General features: G+C 39.7%; 1 protein-coding gene across 38 annotated transcripts in view; it reads right to left on the bottom strand.

Annotated features, from left to right (window-relative positions):
- ZBTB20 (zinc finger and BTB domain containing 20) overlaps nucleotides 1-19,903 on the bottom strand; it is an 816,455-nt gene that overhangs the window by 133,864 nt on the left and 662,688 nt on the right. Inside the window, exon 1 of one of the 38 annotated variants that reach the window (XM_059164055.1) lies at nucleotides 6,625-7,060. The exons of 36 other annotated variants lie outside the window; for them this stretch is intronic. The gene's annotated coding sequence lies outside the window, so the exon portion shown is untranslated. Of the gene's footprint in view, nucleotides 1-2; nucleotides 488-6,624; nucleotides 7,061-19,903 lie in introns of those variants that run through there. One more of the 38 variants, XM_059164056.1, reaches the window with a different exon arrangement.

Genomic DNA, 19,903 nt, shown 5'->3' with positions numbered 1-19,903 from the left:
ACTCCTGCCTTGCATCATTGCGGGGAAGTCTGCAGCCACCCAGGATCAGGTCTTCTGGGCTCTCCCCAGCTGCACAATGTTGTTGTGGCATTGGGAATTTGCTGTGGCTTCGTAAGATTATGGGGATATGCTTCAGCAAGCCAAAAAAGTCACAAACAAAATTCAGGAGAGAGAGAGAGAAAAAAAAAAAGTACAAAAACAGCTGATCTTACTGGAGGAGCTCTTGGCATTTGCCTACATATGCCACAATTTTCTTTGGTATTTCCTGGTTCTGTGATCAGAAAAATTATCATATTATGTTTATTATTGTTGTTTTTTTCAGGGTTGCTAGTGGTGGTACAGGGTGGGCAAACACTGTGGGAGTTTTGGGGAGTCGCAAGGTCAAGATTACTTCCCCCACTTGTTGGAAGGCCTTCCAGACATCACAAGGTTAGAAAGTTTCTTTTTCAGAATAATGAAGATACACAGAAGTCATATATAGGGAAAAATCCCATAGTCTTTCTAGATTGGGAAAGTGAAAAACTTTTTAACATAGTAACAGATATGGAACAAAGCAAACCACATCTGAATAAACTCAAACGTTAATATAGCTGCATAAAATTCAAGTGTGAATGACTTCTAAAAATACTCTATAAATTAAGATACCTTATTAGAATACAAATAGACATTATAAGTGTATACATATATTAAATAATCAGAGGGAGGCAACAGTTAACTAAATTTCTAAATTATAAAAAATAGAATTCAATAAATTAATAAAAGTTTGCATTAATGCTAATCCTCTTTTATGTAAAAATAAAATTAATATAAATGTAAAATGGAGTTGCGTCTCTGCGTGTGTATGTGTGTGTATATATATGCATATCTGCACGAAGTATTACTGACTGACTTTGCAAGGTGATAAGCTGCATAGAAATCAAAACTTTGAATTATTTTAAATTGGGCATTTAAAATACCAGCATTAACCTGGCACGGTTTTTTCTCCTTTTTAAAATACATTTAATTTTCAGGTTCTGTTTTAAAAGCATCAATAGAAAGACAAATTGGAAAAACATTGCACATCAGTAGGTATTTTGTAAAATAATCCCTCTACATTTATTAAAATATTTAGTTCTTAAAAAAAAAAAAAAGACCAAACAAACCCAAAAACCCCAAAACGGCTAATTGCATTTTTTTTTAAACCTTTCCAGGACAAGTTCAGTTCTGAGTCAAGAACAAGTATGAGAAATTTCACCTCAAAATGAAATTGGTTTGGCTACTTATAATGACCTGAAAAACGAGATTATCTCCATCATAACTATAACAAACAGCGAATGAATAAATACACTCTGGCAAGAATTGATCAGAATTGCGAAGCCTGGGAGGGTCATCGCAGACATGAGAAAGGTAACCAAGTGAGGAAACATCAAAAGGAGTTAATGGAGATAAAGCCCTTCTGAAAAATGGAAAGTGTTAACAATCACTGACAGGAAAGAATATACTTCCAAGAGTAGTGGCAACAACAAAACAAAACAAAACAGCCCCAAACAAATGAAAACACATATCTCCAGAAGCTAAAATATGACTGCTTATTAAGCAAGAGAAGAACCTACTTCTTTGTCATTCCCTTTGGAAGACTGGCTTAAAAAAAAAAAAAAAAAGAAAAAGAAAAAAAAAAAGGTTGCACAAAAGATACATGTGTTCCTTTTTCTGGTATTATTACAGGCCCACCTAGATTTAGCTTTCGATTCCAGATGAGATCAGGCATGTTCAGACTAGCACATCTTTTCTCTGTAAGCACAGAGCTGCTATCATTTCACTGGCAAATTCTCGTATCCCCAAATTTATGCACAATAGATGTCCTTAAAAAATCTGCAAATTTCCAACTTCAGTCAAATACCTCATTGAGTTAAATTTTTTCCTAATTTCCTTTGCTATTATTAAGCCGAAAAGTTAAGGCAAGCGATTCCTGTAAGAAAGGAAAGTTGAACAGTACTTACCCTAAGTATAATGTACAAGCCTTACTGGGGGAATCTACATTTGCTCTATGATTTTTAGAAGGGAGTCCAGGTCTAACCTCAGCTCTCGCCCTTTTCCCTTCTGGAAAACAGAGTAGACTCACGGAAGGTAGCTCTGAGAAAGATCATACAAATCAACAGCCTTACCTGTGGCCATTCAGAAGACTGCACTTTGGTGTGTGTTTAAAACTATGAATAAAGTCAGATACAGCGCATGCTCAGCAGGCAATTTGAAAATATTTATAACATTGTTGTTTCAAAAACAAATTTCCTCAAACAAAGCAAAACTCACATTTCTTATCCATGCCAAGTTTAACGTTCTGAGACAAAGCTGTTTTGGAGTTTTCCGCTGGGGGAAAAAGGCTTCTAAAATTTTTTGTTGAACGAAAAATAGTTCTCCCTTCCCTTTTGGGTACTCTTAAAGGGGTGGAATAAATTTCCCTCCAAGTTTCAACAGAACTCACCTCTGGCGGAGATAAGCATTAGAAATTGAAGGTCTGTGAAAAATCATTTCAGAGAAAGTAACAAGGAACTAAGAACTATGGGTTTAAAGAATGTAATGGTCATCTCAACGCTCAGAGCAGCTTGGCTCGTTACTATGTAAAACAAAAAATCCTCATACAAACAGGATATATCATGTCATGTATAGATAAGGTAACATATAGGCAAACCAACCATTTACACAGCTAGAGAAGTTATGTTTTTCTTTTGTTAACTAAAATCTGAACTCTCCAAAACTGAAAAAGAAAAATCATCGAAAATGTAGGAGAAATCCTGTAATAATGTTATTTTAATTCCTCTGTTTTATATAGGAAGCAAGGAGAGAAGGTAATTGCCTATCAGTTGGCTAAACTGTAACTTACATAAAATAAAAATGTGATTGACTGTGATTCTCCAAGTACTCAGTGCAGCAGAAATGCCTGTGTTACCCCTGCCTGGGAATTTCTCTCTTTCTCCTCCTTGAGGATCCCCAAGTATTCCATTTCACCATCTATCACCAAACCCTGCACGGCCCACAGATCTCACAGATCTTACTGAAATCTCCCACTTAATTCTGAAGTCTCTGAATGACTTTCAGCCCCTGCTCTACTTTCCAGGGGTGCCCAGCTGACCTCACAAAAGCTCCACAGAAACATCGTTCAGGATTTCTGATGCTTTCAAACTCAACAGAGGATGCCAAAAAAAAAAAAAAAAAAAAAAAAAAAAGCCCAACGATTAAAAAAAAAAGTTTATTAAAGTGAAACTAGGAGTGCAGATTTGAAGAAGTTGCTTCTACTTTTATTTCCCTCTGAACTCAGCACAGGTGTTTCCTAACTCCCACTGCCCTGCATGCTGATGAAGGGAGGGTTAAGTGAAGGTGAGGGAGTGGGCCAAGGGCTGACCAGGAGGCATTTCGGATTTCTAGCCTCCTGTGTTAATGGATGTGTTTAAAAACGGACCCCCCAAAAAGCCTAGAATGAGGCTTCTTTTTGGCAAATGATTAAACCAGTATACTGAAATAATTAAAGCTTTGTCCTTAAAAAAAGCATCAGATCAACAGAACAAAAACAAAGATAAAAATTGCACACACATATGCATGCGCGCACACACACTCTCTCTCTCACACACAGATACATAAGACTAGCGGGTGAGGGGAGAAGGAAATTAAATAAAAGAAAACAAACAGAGTCCTAACAGGCCATTCTCCGAAAAGGAATCTAAATAAAAAGTCATATGATATCTGATAGTGCAGGACACGTCGCCAAGAACTGGAGCGGATTGCCTACAGGAAGAAAGGGCCAGTGTATTCCAGCTCAAAGAGCTTTTCTTTCCTCCTCCTCTATTTTTTTTCCCTTTTCTCCTCGACTGTGAATGTGTTACTCTCAGGTCAGATCCACGAAGAATCCCAGAATGACAGCTATCACCTTTCACTGTACTCTTGGCGGCACAACTAGCTGATAGGAGCTGCCTGAGTTGGGATCAAGAGGGGCTAGAGCAGCTCTCAGTAACAGCCTCTTACCATACCCCTTCTGCCCCTTCCACAGACCCCCATGGTCATACTGAAAAAAAAAGAAAAGAGAGAGAGAGAGAGAGAGAGAGAGAGAGAGGGAACACACACACACACACACACACAAAGCAAAAGCAAAAAAACCCAAAACAAAACAAAAACCAAAACTGTAAGCACAACAGCCCACAGCAACAAAAGAGTTCAGGGGAAAAAAAAAAAATCAGAAACAAGCCAAATGGAGTTGGGGGGGGGGAGCTCTTGCCTTCAATATAAAACTTTTTAAAGACCGAGTTGCTTTCTCCTATTTTGATGACTTTCTTTTTAAAGATCCTTTTCTCTGGAAGCACTATTAGAAGCATTAAAAATCTTTACAAAAAGATAGAAAAGTCTGGAGGCAATACAAGAATTTTCCCGAAGAAAACACAACTATAAGAAGGGAGCTACCCTAAAAAATTTTGGATTTGTCAAAAGTAACCCTAAATCTAATGTCTTTCAGAGAGTTCAAGTGGCCACCTAGCTCTTGTTTTTTCTCTGAGGGTCATTACTGAGGCAACACATACACAGTAAGGTTTCCCGAAAAGACTCCTTGTTATCAAGTTACTTCAAACATAAGGCGCTCACACCTCCCAGCCAGAAGGGTTTACTGACTAGTAGACATCACACTCTCCCCTGATGTGTGTTACACTCTTAAGAAGCAGTTACATAAATGCATTCTAAAAATATGGAAAAATGTATATATCTATATTTTCCCCACAGCTTTTCTCCCCAGGGACAAGAATAGATTATATTTTCAGTGAATGGAAAAAAAGAAAAGAAAAGAAAGAAAAGAGTTTCTGAATCTTGAAACAACTGTTGTAGCTCATTTTCACTTAGTAAAACAGTTATCTCTACTTAGGTACTATACCTAATTCATATTTAAGCATTTTTTTCTAGTGCTTTTGCATTTTCACCCCTCTTTCAGTTTCATGTCTATTATGTACCTTAAGAAGATTTCCAAATGACAATCGAGATACAAATGCATTAGGGGGAGAACTTTTAGAAAGAAAACATTTTCCTGAGTTTATAATTCAAGAATATTAGTATAGAGATGTAAACCCATTTATAAACGATGAGGTTGCTCAGTACGTTTTGCACATACAGTTCACACGCTGATTTCTTTTTCCTTTTGTCGGAGCATTAATTTGAAAATGATAAGCATTCTGGAATGTTTGCTACAAACACAAATTCATGGTAAAAATATACAAGCATAGGCAAAAACAAGTGGCGGACACAAAGCTACATGGCAATCAGAATCATAGAAAAATCTCTGTCCAGACCACATTTCGCTTAAACTGGTGTATCATGGACGGAGCAAGTGATCTCTCTGGGGTTTTTTGTCATTGACGTAATTAGATGGAAACCAAAATAAAATACAACTATCTGTTCCCTTTGTACCTTTTCTTAATAACTGACAAGTGACACAGGCGGTACCTTTCAAACAGATGGATGCAAGAACTTGTGAGGCTGGAGGAACTAATGCACCCCATTGGTATTTGGGGAGCCCCAATTCCTTCATTAACTTTTTACCCAAGTGGCAAAAGTGGAAGATGTTCTCGCCACTACACCGGTTATTAGCTGTACTCTCATTCTCTCCTCCACAGGATTTTGGGGACCCAGAAGGGGTAAAGAGAGAAGAGAAGATGCATCCTGAACAACTTTTATTGTGAGTAGAAAAAAATAGCATATAGAGTGAGCATAAGAACAGTTGGATGTAGAAAGATTAAAAGAGGAGAAAAGAGCAACATATCCAACTTCATTAGTCTTTTTCCTTTTTATTTTTTATGTATACATATTGGGGTGATGGGGAGAAAAGATAACTCGATTTCTTTTGAATGTCTTTGTGTCTTTATAGAGTGAATGTTCTGTTCCTGTCTCTTTCTTTTTAGGCGAAAAACTAATAAAAATAGAAAAACATATATCAGACATTAAGCTCACTTCCCCCCCCCCCTTTCCCTTTGTAAAGAACTCTTTGTTCTCTAGTGAAAATGCTGAAAAATCCCCGGGCAGCTACTCCCTGAAACAAGTGCAAAACACTTAGAGGCTTTTGGGCTGGCTGGGAGCCAGGAACCCTCCCGCTGTCTGGTTAGAAGAGGAAAAAAAGAAGAGAGAGGGAGAGGGAGAGAGGGGAAGAGAGATGGGGGGGCAGAGGGAAAGAGAGAGAGGGAGAGAGAGAGAGAGGGGGAGAGAGAGAGAGAGAAGGGAAGAGAGAGAGAGAGAGAGAGAGAGAAATTGGAGCTTCCTTTAATAGACATAGGAAGCAACGTTTTTTTTTCTTTTTCTTTTTTTCAAAACTGGCGGTCAAGCGTTAAGTAACTCCCGTCCAAATCCACCTGCTAGAAATGAACTTGGGTAACCCCCCAGGGGTGCACAAAGACAGGGAAGACAGTAACATACTCCATACTCTTTCCCACCCCCCGTTGTACTGCTTCCATTCTTTCTGCTCCCATACACAAATGCCCACAGATCTCACGCCACCCCCCTTACCCCCCAACAACAAACACAGCGAAATACATGCTCCCTCAGTCTCCTAAAAAAAAAAAAAAAAAAGGCTTTTCCATCTCGGTTGCGACACAGTGATAAGGGGTAGCGAACATCTCATACCTGGTGTGAATGCTAATCAGTCAGGAGTTCTCCTTTTCCCAAGACAGGGAACTGTTTCCTTCCAAATTTATTAGAACCTCCTCCACTGCCTCTTTGAAAAACCTTCTTTGTCACCCTCTCCCAAGTCCCGATACTTCTTTAAAAAAAAAATGGCTTCGGAGCTCCTTCTATTCTTGATATTGATTCTCTCTCTCTCCCCCCACCCCTCCTCCTCTCTCCTGTCTGTGTCTCTTCTGAGTGGTCTATTGATAAGTCCCTGGAGGCACTGGGTCAGCCTGCCCGTAGGAAACCAGACACAATGCACAAATCTCCGAGTGCCATTCTGCCATCAGCAAGCAGACCACGTTTAGGAGAGAGAGAGAGAGGAAAAAAAAAACAGTAGAGCAAGAGACAGAGAGAGAGAGAGAGAGAGAGACCAACCGAAGGAGGGAGAGAGAGACCGAGAGAGGAAGAGAGAGGGGGGAGAGGGGGGGGGGAGAGAGAGAGAGAGAGGAAGAGAGAGAGAGACACACACACACATACGGAAGGAGAGAGAGAGTGTGAGAAAAAGACTGATTGGAACAGGAGGGAGGGAGAGAGAGAAAGGGAGAGGGAGAGAGAGCGCGACGGAGAGCGACACTGCCAGTCAGGTTAATCATCCCTACTTTAATTAGCTGTTCGGCTTAGACATAAAACAATTGAATTTGAATGATCTGTCAGCAGGCTCGGCTGAACCAAAGGGGAAAAGCGAATATTACAAAAAGACTGTTGGTGTGTTCTGATAAGCAATCCTGCTCGTACTGACAAATCCTCAAAGGGGGAACTATTAAAACTTAAAACTAAACAAAAAGTGCAAATACAAATGGCACTAGATAGAGGTCTTTAAAAAAATGGAGTTTCTCCCTGAGTTTTATGAACGGTAGGTATTTATGCGCGGGTGCCAGCATATTAGGGTCTGCGTGTAATGTGTGAAAGTTTATTAACGATGGTCTAGGAGTGTAGCAGACAGATGCTGCAGAGAACAAGACAGGTACAGTCAGATGCCGAGTCTAGATCTTGGAGGGAGATGGATGCTGGAAGAAGAGGCACCGTGGCAAGACATCAGCACAGACAAAGTCAGTGGGCAGACAGGCAGGCAGATTTTAGGCACGGCACGATCTCGTCTAAAAAGGCAAAAGTTCTGATGTAATAATAGGTGCAAAACAATCCATCCATCCTCTCTCCCGGGAGTGCTCGAAGGTACAGTTAAAATGGATTAATCTTTGTGACAAACAGAGCTGGTAAGGCAGACTGTGGCAGACACCGAAGGCTCTTCGCAGACCCAGAGAATACCAGAGCCGGAAACAGCCACAGAGATCAATCTCCCCAACGCCCTTATTTAGCAGACGAGGAAACTGAGGCCCAGAGTCTCAGGCTAATCAATCTCAAAGGCAGTAGCAAGGTCGACCCTGGAACCCAGGGCCCCAGTGGCCCACCAGGCTGGTGCTCTTTCTGTCATCCCAGCTAAGCCCCAGCTTCCTTCACAGACCCTGACCCAACAGGAATGGATGTCACCCTTGTCTCCAGAATAACAAGATTCCTCCATTCTGTAGTGAGTGCACAAGTCTCCAGTTTTTAAAATGTCTAAACAGCTACGTGGAAATATTTTCTTGTCCATTTTGAATTCTAGAGATAGGGATTTAAGTTTTAATTCAGGCTCAGAGCAAGGCAGAAAAATACAGCATTGTAGAAGCCCCGGTCTCAGCAACATAGAGCCAGTTGGTCTTGCCACATTCCAAGCTCAAGAAGGTCACTGGGTCCGTCTACAAAGACTTCTCCCAGAGTCTGCGATTCTCATTTGCTGTGTATCACCATGTAGGAAGATGTCATTCTTTCCCACAACTCATTTTTTAAAATATAGGTACACTGTGGGTGAAAGATTGAGGCTTTCAACCTACAATGCCCTTCTAAATCACTGATGAGATTGCTACCTGGAAGATTAGCTGTGGGCAACTTTTCCTAGATATCTCAACTGAAATGAGCTTCTAAAATAGGAAATTTGGGGAAACTGTATTATCTGCCCACATACTTGATGGTATCTTTATTTGAGGGGGACACGTATGATCACATTCAGTAAGGATCTCCCTGCTGACAACAGATAATGAAAGGTACTTTTTTGTTTTAAAGGGGCGAAAGAAGTGCTCATGAAGATAGCAGAGCCGTCAGATGTTCCTGCACAGATTAAGTCTCTTGTCCTGGAACAAGAATCGTGGTGTATATAAAAGCGAACACTCTCTCTCAGTCATACTTCTGTTGCTACTTAGGGTGGAAGAAGGAAACGGAAAGAAATGTCAGGCACTTGGGAGCCCACTGGAGGGCAAGTAAACTGAGAGAAGCCTTAGCCAGAGTCATTTAGCTAATTTGCACATCAACTGCTTTAACAATGGCTGCTGTGACCTGTCTAAAACACAGAGCCCACAGTCAGTCAGTTTAGGGGGAGGAGGGACTCTTGGTTTTCACATTGGCGGGTCCTCCTGCACTCCTCAAAGCACACGATCGGCAAGAGCCCAGAGCAGAGCAGGGAAGTGCTCAGTAAATTCGTGCTGGGTACACCAGGTGAAAAAGGGAATGAGCTTTGGAGTGAAACAGACCTTTACATCACTGCAGAAGTCATGGCCACTCTCAGAACCTCAGTTTCCCTATCTGTAAAAGGTGATACTATTAATCCATAAGGGTTTTTTGAGCATGACATGAGCTAACATATATAAAGTCCATAGCTGGTGTTACATGGTAATTACTATGGAGGCAGGCATAAAATGAGGGTGTAAATAAAGAAAACGACACACTGCGGGTGTGCTGAGTGCGTTGTAGGTTCAGGACAGAAATATTCAAGCAAAGCAAGGATCTAATATACAGATTTCGATGAGAAAGGGTTGGCAGTAGAGATTATCAAGTTTAGCATCCCAAAGTTCTAGAATTCAGACTTCAAAGATCATCTGAGGATGTTTGATCTCTTTCTACCCAGACGTCGGTCTATTTCCCAGCTCATAATAATAACGAACATATTACCGAGTACTTGATTTGTGCTAAGCACTCTGCTAAGTACTTTACATTTCTGTCCTACTTTCGTGTCATGGCGACCCTAAGATTTAGGCACTACGAAGCCTCATTTCATAGAAAAGGAAACTGAGGAATAGACGGGTTAGGTCACATGCTCAAGAGCTCGCTGCTAGTAGGTGTGGAGCTGGGGAGGAAATCCAGGCAATCTGACTCTGAAGCCTGTATCTTTAGCCACAACGCTGGGTGGGCACACGGTAGGCTCATCCAGTAACAATGTGTTGAATAAATGAGCAAGTGCATACAACACCAGCGTTTTGATTTCATTAAAAACTAAGTGGAAATCTGTGCACAATCACTGGAGAGAGTCTTGTGCTCAGATTATACAATCTGTACCTGTATCTATTCGGCAGCCTGCTTCAAGTGGCAAGCCATCCTCTGAAGCCAGGGTGAGGCATGTCCCTGTGTGGTGTTGAAAATGGATGAGGTGAAGATGACTGCCTTTGGCCACCCAGGACATTTAAATATCTGACGGCATTTTCAGCACTTTGAGGGTAGTGTTAGCACACGGGTTATTAATTGGCTTAATTCCAGTTCGGATAATTACATCGTGTCTCTTTAATTTTTCCCCGACTATGCCATTCTTCATTTCCTGTCACAAATGTGCTCTTTAAAAACGCATGGGAACACACAAAAACATATAGTTATATTTAAGGTTTGCATAGTAATATAGGGTATTCTTTTTTCTAAGTGATTACTGTATAGAGGCCATGTAATAAATAGGTGAATGGGCAAAAGAATGGAAGTCACTGCAAAATAAAGATAACTAGTTGAAGCTAATATTTGAAATAAACAGATTTTTAAACCATTTCCTTGGTGACAGGATTCCAATCATATATATATTTTTTTTTCTCAAGGGCAGATATTTCAAGAGCTGATGACCTGCTCACGATAAGCCGACTTCCTTATACCGTATCGTTTCTAGCATTAAAAAAAAAAAAAAAAAAAAACCACAACAACAAGGAAAACTGATCTTTTAAAGTAGAAAGTAACACTAGGTTCTGAATGGTATAGTACACTGAACTCAGGGGTTTTAGAGTAGTCATTAATACAGTTATCAGACCCTGACTTATTTGGCAGGTTTTTTCTTCGCCAAACATATTACTAGAATAATCTTCAAATTATAGAAGGAAAGGACAAAGGACCCCAACTTAATAAGCTTAGGAAACTTTGACAGTCATAAACACACACAACCCTTCTTTTTTTCCCCAAAGAACTCTTGGTCTTTGAAACACTGACTGTGTCCACAGGAGACCGAAGAAAATCTGCAGGCATGTATTTGAATCATGTACACGAATAGTTGAATGTACCAGGGTAGAGCATGGCTTATTAGTCTTTCTCAGTGTACATGTGTATGAACAAGTCACAAAATATAGGGAGCATGGAAAGTAAGAGAATAAAGGGTTAATTTATTTACTATGCATATTTCTAGAACCTTTGCTTCTTCAACTTTTAGTTCAAAATTCCATGCATACTCTGCACATAATAATAAATGCTATAGCTCAATGTATGCCATTATTTGATTTACTTTCAAGCACCTTTTCTGGTTCAGCTCTCAAAGCTTTCCTTCCTATAAACTTCCTCCAAATTATTCTTTGTGGCCCTCGGTAAATCATCATTGAAAATGGGTGTTTGTGGGATGACTAATGCTGTAGAGAGATTTGTACCAAACTAGCCCTATTTTCTTTAGAGAATCACTGGTCATGTTCCATGCCCCTATCTGAGAAGAAAAATTAAAAAAAACATAAAAAGAATAAAATCTTAGCCTTTTGCCACCTCTTTGACCCCTGCAATGATGACAGCGCTCAGTGTGTCATTTGCCGGGGTCCAGCTTCGGCAGGTCCAGGTGTCCCCAAAGGAGGGGTGGTGTCGGCAAGAGGAATGAGAGCCACAGAGCGAGTTGTGGTCAGCAGTCAGACATCTCCATCTTTATTCTGATTTTAGAGCTTCTTATATAGGCAATTTACTTGGGGTAGGGGATTACATTCGTGCAAGGACATCAAAGGACTCAAGCACTCATCAGATAACTTCTCTTTGTTCAGCACATGTTATTCTAGCTAAACTATAATGGGTACAGACTGGCGCCAGGGATGGGGGAACAGGGTCTTGCTTCTTGAGTAATCATGTCCCTCAGAAAGCCATGGGAGGTAGCACAAATATGTGTTTTTTTGGTAACTTATTCTGGGGTCTTCAGGAAAACAGGATATAGGTTAATGGAAAACAAGAAGCTATAGGGATGAACTAGATAGTAAAGAACCGTAGGAAAACAAGATATAGGTTAATGGAAGACGAGAAGCTATCTGGAGAAACTAAGTATATAGGAGAGATGTAGGAACAAGAAGGCGTTACCTTTTCAGGAGGCAGGGTGTATATCACTGGCTTGGCTGTGAAAGCCTTGGAAAACATCAACCTAGGGAGAAAACCATCTGTTGTGGTACACATCTAAAGTTCTCCATTGTCGTAGGCACAGAATAATTTACCTCCTTGGAGTTGCTCCGGCTCTTGAGCCTGAGAGATGTTTGCGGCAAATTAGCAAGGGGCTCTTTGTTGGAGAGAGATACAGTGATCAGAGGAAAATGCAAGAGACTATCAGACCATGCTTATCTACGGGGCTGTCCGGCCCTCGGCAGGATTAGGCCTGCATCAGTTCAAACCTTAACCTAGTGGGGCAGTGCCCTCGACCAGGCCTCATGGCTCCCAACAGTCATTCATGCCCTGAGACTGAGATCTCTGGGACAAGGTCTTTACCCTCCGTTTGGCTTATTTAATGTATCGCTCAGGATCGTACCTGCCCATGGTGGTAGACGGTATCTCAAAGGAGCTAGCAGCAACGACTGTCCTCCTGTTCCTCATGTGAAATTCTAGTGTATTCCTTCGGTGCTTCACGTGTCCAATATGTACAAGACTGATGATTTGATGCTTAGACTAAAGTAATACTACTGGATAGGATATTTAAGAATTAACTAGCAAAATCACTTGTATTGGTGATTCTTCTAGCTTTGCCATGATTTTTATAGCTTGAAGTCCTCAGACAGCACATTCTAAATCCAAAATTTAAGTGAATTTTGAATTCAAAAGAAAAGTGAACAAGGTTTATTCTGAATATTAGAGATGGTAAGCAAGCTCTTGCCTTTACATTGAAATATCATCTAGAAACACGTGGCTAGGCTTAAGGAAGCACAGAATCTTAGACATGGGAAGCATTCAGGAGATTCTCTGGTTCTGTCAGTTTACAGAGAAGAGCTGAAACACCACCCACCCCCCCAAACATTTTGTCAGAGGAGCTTAAGGTCACACAACTTGGTGGAAGCAAAGCCAGTATGGGAACACGGTTCTTCTGTTTCCTGGTATCATGCCCTCTTCTTTGTTAAAGAACCTCTTAAATACTCATGCTGAGAAAGAAGTACCAGATTCTTAATGTAGCACGAGAAACACATCATAAAGGGACAACAGTAGCCTGAATAATGACCCCACAAAAAAATATCCATGTCCTGACCCCCAGAAACTATGAATGTTACCTTGTATGGCAAAGGGATGTGGTTAAACTAAGGGTACTTAGATGGGGAGATTATCCTGTATTATCTAGGTAGGCTCTAAACGTAATCACAGGGGCTCATATAAGTGAGGGGCAGGAGGATGAGAGCTAGTTGTAGGAGATATGATTACGGAGACAAGAGGTTGGAGTTATTTGTGAAAGGGGTCTTAAGGCAAGGAGTACAGATGGCTTCCAGAAGCTAGAAAAGGCAAGCTACTTCTTTTTTATATTTTAATACATATATTTAGCAGATGATAAAGATATATAGATATTTTTCTTTATATATTTAGCAGATGTATTACCTTGTTGACTCAAAATGAGCCGGTGATATAGGGACTTCTCAACAGTCTCCAGAAAAAATATTGACTAGGATAGGTCAAGAATGGTTCTCTCTCTCTTGCCATTAAGAACATCCTTCTAGGCTGACATGGAGAAATCCCTCTAAAGATTGTTGATTAATGGATCAGTTGTCTACAGATCCATCTAATCACATTTCCACATGTCTAGTCTTTTAGCAGCTCTTCATTGCTGGGTTGGCAATCATACCTTCAAGTTAACCAACGACAGTAGGTTCTACTAGTTAGAAGCAAACTGAAGGGTTTTGCTGTCCAATTCTTCAGTATTCTATACAGTGAGGTGCCCTTTTGCCAGCTCCTCTTCCTGCATTTATCCTGTTCTTTCCCAGTGGAAGTCAGAAATAGAGAAAAGAATGAGGCATGAGCAGCATCACACAAAATAGACTTTCTCCTTATGAGACTAAGTTGCCTTAATGTATCATTGCCATTCAGTCACAGCATATAATCTGTAGAGCAGTGCTCCTAAAACAGTGCTCCTTGGCAACATCAGCACTGCCCAGAAAATTGTTGGAGAAATAAATTCTTGGGTTCTACTGCAGACCTAGCGAATCACACATTCAGAGGTGGATACGTCAGAGCCCATGTTTTAAAATCCCTCTAGGTAATTTTAAAGCCTGGCTGAGAACCCCTGTCATAAGGCAAATCAATGAGCCTTGGCAAGCCTGGTGAAAAACATGGGCTATGAATGAGGTCACCTGTTCACCTGGATATAACTGTGGCTCTGTCACCAGCGATGTGCCCACAGATCATGTTCTCAGTCTGTTTATCTCCTCATCTATAAAATGGGAATGATAATGTTGATACTACTACTGCTACTACTACTACTACTACTACTACTACTACTACTACTACTAGGTCCCCCTGTCCATGCATAAGGCTAATGTAAGACTTAAAAAGATCATGAATATGAAAACATGTTATAACTGCAGGGCTATCATTATGGAAGAAACATTCGTTTTGATCATGAGTGTTAGGGATATTGCCTTGCTTGTTTGCATTAGCTGGGGCTCAGAAGTAATAATACTAAAAATTCAAAAGCTCAAGATGCCAGGTCTAATTCTGCAAGTCAAAATGAAGGCTGGATCTGTAGACTTGTAGCGGATGCAGCACTGAATGGAGGAGCCACTGATGTTATTAGTCTCTGGAACTAAGTACTGAATTTCTTGACTTGAAACTCCACCTTTCTATTCATCAGGTAGCAAAATTTAGTGACAGCTCTGAATTCTATATTGCCAATGAAGGCTGTGGCTTCTGGGATTCAGAGCCACACTTCTTTATCAATTCCCAGTGACATCCAGTTGTAGTAAAGTGGCCCCAGATCTCCATCATTTCCATACCATATTTTTAAATAAGTAAGACGCTCCAGGAAGCCAGTTCAAAGACAACTGATTTTATTCACAAAGTTTTCAATAGAAAAGACATAAATTTTGACAGGTGGGAGGAATATCTAGATTAGGATTAAAACTTTTTTCAGGGATGACTGGGTGGCTCAGTCAGTTAAGTGTCTCCCTTCGGCTCAGGTCATGATCTTGGGGTTCTGGGATCAAGCTCCGGGTCAGACTCCCTGCTGAGCAGAGAGCCCACTTTTCCCTCGCCCTCTGCTCTTCCCCCTGTGAGTGCTCTTTTCTGTCTCTCTCTAATAAATAAAAAGAAAATCTTTTAAAAAAGAAAACTTTTAAAGATATCAAATCATAAGCTCTTAGGGGGTTGGAAAAAAACTCTGACATAATTAGATCAGACAAAACCATGATTTTCATGGAAAATCATCAGGATTTTATCCAATCAATAAGTATGAAAATTCTCAGAATTTACCAAGGACTCTGTATGAGTGGAGGGAAAATCACTTTTTAAAAGACAGCTAACCATGCTTTTTCCCTCTCACATGAAATCATAGCAAGTATGCTTTTTGTCCTGAAGGCTCTTCCATTCTCTGAAGATTTAAGTCAACAGGTGGCACTGGCTATTCTGCGTACCTTGCAGGATAGTTGTGGTGGGCAAAGACTCCTTGTCTGGATTGCTGTTTCCTCTGAGCCAGTCACAATGTGAGCATCAGAGCCAGCTGCACCTTTTAAGAGCTCTGTGTCCTAAGGAAGTCACCTGTCCTTTTAAACTTCACAGATTTTCCATTTGTAAAATGTGCATAATATGTGCCTTGCCAATCTCACAAGTTGTTGAAATCACACACTGAGGATCACAGGATGATGTATCTAGAATGCTTTGTAAACTAAGGATTCCGTTTGCTTGGCATCACTGATGTTATTATTATTTACACTTCAGCAGAAGAGTAAAGTAGGTACAGAAATGTTCGCATGGTCGTTTGCATACTTTTAGACATGTAAGTCACGCATATCTCCATGGTTTTACCTCAGAACTTACATGAATCTTTTTGTCAGTTATGAGTAAAGTGGTAACTAATGACGTTATTTCCTTTAAGCCCTTGTATGATCTCTGGGTTGATTATGATCACTTATACATTAAATAGAAACTGCTGCAGAATTTATTATGGTTGTGTCCTGGCCAACTCTACTTTGAACATATTCCCTGAGTAAGAACAAATTCAGTATTATAAAACTGAAGAAAGCATTTCATCCAAAGCTGGTATCTCTTCAAAGGTCATTCCTTGGTTACTTTAACACCAAATGTCTACTTAGAAATAGCTTGTAGTTCAATGAGCATTCCTGAAGGAAAATTTGTAATAAAGCTACCAGCTACAGGGACATGTGTTTTTGTCACAATGCAAATGTGAATTTCCAAATTGTCCAAACTTTGTTTAAACGAATCTGTGATTCACATTTGGATGAAGATCTCATGGACTGTTGCCATTTTGGTGGCTATATGGATAGAAGTTACCCAATCAGTGAGTCTTCCCAATGGAACAGAAATCAACTGTGTGGTATATTTTAATATAAATTATTAATATAATTGTGCAAAAAACACATGTGAATATCCTTCACTGTTATTTAAATCTTCAGTTGTTGTGTGCAATTCCACTTTTTCTGTCATGTATCCTTAACTGGACGATAGGCTGCCTGAGGATAAACCCTGACTTCTACTTTTCTGAATTTCCCATTGCCTCCACTACGAGTGGTTTAAACAGAGCACTTGCTTCCAACATATCTGCTGTTTAATTGGGTTCACTTTTTATTGGCTTTTCCTGGGGGCAATTAAGACACATAAAATGCCCATAGATAAATGCATCATTATCACTAAAGTAAAGTTGTGATTCTTTTTTTTTTTTTTTTTAAATTATGCATCGGGCCACTTCTTTTTCCCCTGTGACACTTGACCTGACTAATTATGTAAGCGAAAGAAAAACATGATTCTCTTTTAAAGAGCTCCCTTTCCATGCCACGGTTTTAGGAATGTCAAGGAGAGCCATTCAGGACAATGATGGTGATGGTGAGGCTCTAGGTACCACAGCTTCGATGGAAGATATTTTAAATTAAAGCAAGCTACTCATAAACTTACACAAACATAAATAGGCACTCTGCCACAAACACACACTTGCACATCTTTAAACTTAAACTAATGCAAATAAAAGATATATTCTTTTGTTCTAGTGGAATACAAATGATGAAGACTAATAAAGGAATAAATAAAGCGCTAGGTAACCAAATCAATGTCTGCTCAATTCTGGTCAAGGAGGTGAAGTGAGGTTTCCCTTTGAGTCAGAGAATATAGTGGATAAAAAGGATGTGAATAGCTGGGGGGATTTCCTGAGGCCATTGCAGACCAGCTCACACACTGTTAAGAGGCTCATTTTCATGAGACTTTTGGTTGCATTTGTAACACTTGCTCTAGGTCCCCTAGAGCATTAAGTGCCATATCACAGCACTACAAGAACAGGACTAAATGTGAGAAGGTACATGACAAGGTTTTTTTTCTTTCAGATCCAAATATTCAGGAGTTTAGAGGTGCTTTCATGACTGCTTTTTCCTTCTTTGTTTTTCCTTCTCCCTACCTCCCCTCCAGACCCACATACTCCTTTCAAGCAGGATTGCGTAGAAGGGACTTTTTGTTTTTCAGTGAAAATCTAAATTCTTGTACTTTTGAAAAATGACCAAAGTAAAACCTGTGGATTAGTACGTTAATTATTTCCATAGGTAGAATATATTTCATTAAAAAAAGAAAAAAACCTGGTTGGACTGCTAAGTTTGTTTTAGGTTAAGGATTTAGTCACAATTTGGTAAGTATTTGTTCTTTATTAGGTTGGCATATTAATTGGTACATTTTTTAACATTTTACTATTGCATTAAATCATTAATAATTTGAAATTATTAGCTGGTACTGCCACTGTTTTCCCAAAGCAGTGCTACTGTTTCTTCTAAGCCTGGTCCAAAGCACAATCTAGAATCTGATTTGTCAAGAAAACAAATGTGGAGTTCAGCAAAAGGATAGAAATCACCAAAAGAATGAGATTCAATTTCAAAATGATTAGGGAGAACAAAAGCTTGCTTAGTCCTTAAAGTAAATTTAAAAGATAGACGTCAGATTTTGTAGATGAAAAATCTAAGGCTCAGAGAGGTTAAGTAACGTCCTCAATGTGCACAGTTTAGAGGTGGCAGAATTGTGTGTCATACTCTCATCTTCTGACAAAGCCTGTTCTCTTTTCTCTCTCTTTTTAAAAAGATTTTATTTATTTATTTGTCAGAGAGAGAGCGAGAGAGAGAGCGCACACAAGCAGGGGAGCAGCGGGCACAGGGAGAAACAGGCTCCCTGCTGAGCAAGGACCTCCATTCAGGGCTCCATCCCAGGACTCTGGGATCATGACCTGAGCCGAAGGCACACGCTTAACCAACTGAGTTCCCCAGGCGTCCCTGTTCTCTTTTCTTTTAAATGTTCCACTCCCGGATGCGTAAGGTCTCTTGCTATTCAAGAGTTTCTTTGGCATCTGCCATAGGGTACATGGAGTGAAATAACAATTGAAACAATTATAATATTTTGTTAAATACATACGAATATGTATGTATTATCTATTAAGTATATATACTTAATGTATACATAATGTATATACACTTACTATACATATGATCATATATGCTATGTACACTTATTAGCACTTATAGTGTGCCAGATATTATTCTAGGCACTTTGTTATTTAGTATTTAGTTCTATTAGTTCTTGGAACATTTCTATAAGGTAGAAATCATTATTATCACCCAGTTTTATAGATGAAAAAACAAAGGCATACAACTAGTAAGTGGCATAGCCCAGGGTACCTTTCATTACCCGCCCCTTCTCCCACAATGGAACTTTACTTATTTGTTACCTCCTTGAGAACATACCTGACCTCTGGTCTATTCTTTTAAGACTTTATTTTTTCTTAGTGATAATGAGTGAATATTAGAAGGCAGGAGAATTCAAATATTACCTAGTCAATAGTTAATTGTTCGGGGAAAAAAAAAGACACAACTTAGTGGAAAATCCCCATTTGTAGAAGAGAAAGTCCCTAAAGCCAGACATTATGGCCCAGAAAGTAGGGGAGACATTGGGTGGGAGGACTTTCTGGGTCTTTCAAATTATAACACATGTACAGCCATTAACACATAAACACAATTTAATTTATTACATACAACCGATTTAATATTTAATGAGAACCTGCTATGAGCAAAGGACTCTGCTAGGATCTAAGCTCTAGAAAATAGCTACAAAGATAAATAAGAAGCCATAAACCTAGTATTTAGAATATGGAAGAAAATAAACCCACATAACTAAAATACAAAACAAAATAAGGCAAATACCATAAAAGGTTGCCAACAGAAATCTGTAGGTTTAGTGGCTTGAGGAATATCATTAGATGATGGACAATGAAGAAAGTTACATGAAGAAGGCAGTGTTTGAGATGGACTTTGGAATATGGGGAAAATTCCAACAGTTAGAATTTGGAGAGAGAGGTTTTAGGCCAAGGGACACAGAATAAAAGCATGTGGATAGGAAAGCACAAGGTGTATTTGGGGTTGATTTGATTACTTCTAGAATACTCAAAGGATAGCAGCAGAAGTTTGAGATCTCGGTGGGTGGCACATCCAGTGGAAATATCCAGTGGCAGCTGGAAACCCATCTTCATAGTGCTAGAATTGACAGATTAGAACTACGTATTCAAATCTTCTGGGAGGTGATATGAATGTCTAGTTGTAACTGTATGGGCCCCTTGAAACTCCCTACAGACTTCAAGAAAGAAGGGCAAACTTACATTTTGTGGGTACATGAAGGAAGAATTGATAAACGAGCAAGAAGGATCATTCATGTGAACAGGAGAATTTTGAAAACAGAGTCAGTGGATCCCAAAGGTGAAGAATGTTCTAGAGAAGTG

The sequence above is a fragment of the Mustela lutreola genome, chromosome 2, assembly GCF_030435805.1.
Source record: "Mustela lutreola isolate mMusLut2 chromosome 2, mMusLut2.pri, whole genome shotgun sequence".
Lineage (NCBI taxonomy): Eukaryota > Metazoa > Chordata > Mammalia > Carnivora > Mustelidae > Mustela > Mustela lutreola.
Note: the sequence above shows the minus strand (reverse complement) of the source record. Positions and strands in the feature narration are given on the sequence as shown.